The following is a 2,406-nucleotide window of genomic DNA, read 5'->3' as shown; positions in this document are numbered from 1 at the left end:
GCCTGGTGGCTCAGACCAAGGAAAATGGGGCCGCTGTGGGTCTGAGCAGAGGAGGGTGCAATGGATTCAGCTCACACAGGTCTCCTGTGGCTGGAAGTGGAGAGAGGCTGGGGCAGAAGTAGGGAGTGAGTCAGGGCCTTGCTGCTGGATGCATTTTCAAGGTGATGTCAAGCAAATCTGCTGACTGATGGGGTGCAGGAGAAAAAGGCATTGATCTGACCCAGGGCCTGGGGCCTGAACACTGAAGAGAGGAGCCGCCATCCACTGCGATGGGGAAGGAGTGGGGCAGGTCTACACAATGAGCAACTCACAGAGACAAGAACAAAGCCAGACCCGCCGGATCCCATTCAGCTCTCCCCTCCCCATCGCCCACACCAGGGCCTGTGTCTTCCTCCCTGCTTCCTGCCTGGTCCGTCCCTTTCCCAAAAGCCAAACCTGACCATGATTCCTCTTCTTGGTGATGAAGAAATTCAGAGGGAGGAGGCTCAGGAAGACAGCGATGGTGGAGTGCCCAGGAGCTGGGGACAGAGGGAACAGAATGTCAGGAGATCCCGAGGAGCCCAGCTGCCAGAGGCATGTGAACCACAGCAACTCCGTCTTGAATAGGAGCTGGGTAAAAGGAGGCTGAGACCTACTGGGCTGAATTTCCAGGTGGTGAAGGCATTCTAAGTCACAGGGTGAGACGGGAGGTCAGCACAGGATACAGGTCACAGAGACCTTGCCAGTCAAACAGGCTGCAGTAAAGAAGCCAGTCCAAAACCCACCAAAACCAAGATGGCCAGGAGAGTGACCTCTGGTCATCCTCACTCCTACATTGCCACCAGCGCCATGACAGTTTACAAATGCCATGGCAACATCAGAAAGTTGCCCTATATAATCTAAAAAAGGGGAGTCATGAATAATCTACCCCTCGTTCAGCATGTCATGAAGAAAGAACCCTAAAGATGGGCACCAGCGCCCTCTGGGCTGCTCCATGGAGTAACCATTCTATCTTTACTTTCCTAAAAAAACTTGCTTTTTCAGAAAAGAATAAACTTGTTCTGTGGCTCACACCTGTAATCCCAGCACTTTGGAAGGCTGAGGCAGGCGGATCACCTGAGGTCAAGAGTTTGAGATCAGTCTGGCCAACATGGTGAAACACCATCTCTACTAGAAATATAAAAATTAGCCAGATGTGGTGGCAAGCACCTGTGATCCCAGCTACTCAGGAGGCTGAAGCAGGAAAATCACTTGTACCCGGGAGGCGTAGGTTGTAGTGAGCCAAGATCACACCACTGCCCTCTATCTAGGCTGGGCAACAGAGTGAGAGTCCATCTCAAAAAACAAAACAAAACAAAACAAAAACAAAAACAATTAAAAACCCTACCAAACAACCAAAAAAAATGTGATTTTACTTTACGGACTCACACTAAATTGTTTCTTGCACAAGATCCAAGAACCCTCCCTTGGGGTCTGGATTGGGTCCCCTTTCCTGTAACACAGCTGCAGATCCTGAAGACGGTCAGACTTGGATCCTAAGATGGGAAGTCGGGGAATGTGATAAGGGCAGCCACCAGGTCCCAGGGATCTGGGCTCATGGGGGTCTGCTGGTTCAGGAGGCGCCTGCTGAAGATGGGTTCCTTCAATGTCAGGGAGGGGAATGGCCCACTTACACGATGCGGAGAGAGTCATATTCAAGACAGAACATGTACACACAGGAGTAGGACTGAGGGGTGTTCCTGGCCACAACAGTGAAGTTGAGACCACCGGAATCAGGACTGGGTTCAAATCCTGACTCTGGCGATTGTGAGGGTGGCCTTGGGGCAAGTCACCTCCCTAATGTGCAATTCCCTTGTCTGCAAAATGGGAACAGAGTTGTCCTTATTTTCATGTTTGCTTATTACATTTAAGTATTTTCCTAATCTTCATTTCACCCTCATGAGGGTTGTCAGACTTAGCAAATTATGATACAGATGCACAGTTACCTTGGAAGACGAAGAGTGAATAAGGTTTTAGTTAAGCGTCGTGCATTATTTGGGACATACACTGAGAGTCCGAAACTCACACTTCACTGGGTGTCCTGTGTTTTCTCTGGGAACCCTACTCCCCACCAATGTGGTGCTTTTGGGATAGTTATATTCCCTCTCTCAGCTTTGGTTTCTATTTCTGGAAAATGTGGAAGTGGGGTGTAGAATAAATGATTTTTAAGTTGCTGTGACTTTCTGAGAGTCCTTCACAGGTTACTTGAACCCATTCTCTCACCAAGCCACACCCCAACTCTGGTCTGCGTGCCTCAGTTTCCCCTATCAGTCCTTAGGAATACTATTTTTTTTTTTTTTTTGAGATGGCGCCTTGCTCTGTTACCCAGGCTGGAGTGCAGTGTCACAATCTTAGCTCACTGCAACCTCTGCTTCGCAGCCAATTCTC

This window comes from Cebus imitator, unplaced genomic scaffold (assembly GCF_001604975.1).
Source record: "Cebus imitator isolate Cc_AM_T3 unplaced genomic scaffold, Cebus_imitator-1.0 Scaffold314, whole genome shotgun sequence".
Taxonomy (NCBI): domain Eukaryota; kingdom Metazoa; phylum Chordata; class Mammalia; order Primates; family Cebidae; genus Cebus; species Cebus imitator.
The sequence above is the reverse complement of the archived record's forward strand: the minus strand, read 5'-3'. Positions refer to the sequence as shown.